At 39.0% G+C, this 831-nt stretch overlaps 1 non-coding gene across 1 annotated transcript; it reads left to right on the top strand.

Moving 5' to 3' along the window:
• Positions 1-217: 217 nt before the first annotated feature.
• On the top strand, positions 218-279 carry LOC123573763 (U7 small nuclear RNA). Its single transcript, XR_006698497.2, has one exon. It is a non-coding gene; the product is annotated as a U7 small nuclear RNA (small nuclear RNA).
• The last annotated feature ends 552 nt before the right edge of the window (positions 280-831 follow it).

Raw genomic sequence — 831 nt, 5'->3', positions numbered from 1 at the left:
TAGAAGGATGGATGGGAGGCAGCATAGGAAATGAGACAGCCCTGTACATTGCTGCTGCAATAGACGATCAGCCATATAACCCAAGGCCAATCCAGTGGGACTGGGCCCTGGATGACACCAATAAAAAAATCCTAAACGCACATGACTGTTTGCTGACAACTACAATTTCATGAGGGTAGAATCCATGTGTAGTTACTGCTATAAAAACTCACACTCCTTGTGTTCCAGCTCTTCTAGAATTTGTCTAGCAGGCTTTCCTGTTTTTACCAGAAAGCCCTCCCAAAATTCTTTATAAATAAATAAATAAATTGCGCTCCTTATAGAGAAACAGCTTACTGTCACCTGTCCCGAGTGAGTGAGTTTCAGATGAATGAGTATCAGAGGGGTCTCTGGAAATAAAATACCGGGAGATTTCCTGGGAAATTGACAGAATTATTAAAAGCTGCTGCTTTAAGACCAACCTCACCTCAGAAAAAGTACTCACAGTAAATTTAAATACATAAAACATATAAATTATTTTGTTGTAAAAAAAATCATACAAAGGCTAACCACAAACTAAAAATATTATGTTATAAAATACAGCAGAGAGAGGGTTTGATCTTTTTAATACATAACTAACACTAGTTAGTAATGTTTGAAGGAGAGGCAGTAGTAATATAGAGAAAGTATTATCTTTGGACCCTAACTTTTTTTTTTTTTAAAGAGACAAGGCCTTGCTCTGCTACCCAGGCTGGAGTGCAGTGGTGCAATTGAACTCCTGGACTCAAGCAATGCCTCAGCCTCCCAAATAGGATTAACGGCATGTGCCACCACACTTGGCCCATTTTCTAC

Source organism: Macaca fascicularis, chromosome 5 (assembly GCF_037993035.2).
Source record: "Macaca fascicularis isolate 582-1 chromosome 5, T2T-MFA8v1.1".
Classification (NCBI taxonomy): domain Eukaryota; kingdom Metazoa; phylum Chordata; class Mammalia; order Primates; family Cercopithecidae; genus Macaca; species Macaca fascicularis.
The sequence above is the reverse complement of the archived record's forward strand: the minus strand, read 5'-3'. Positions and strand labels throughout refer to the sequence as shown.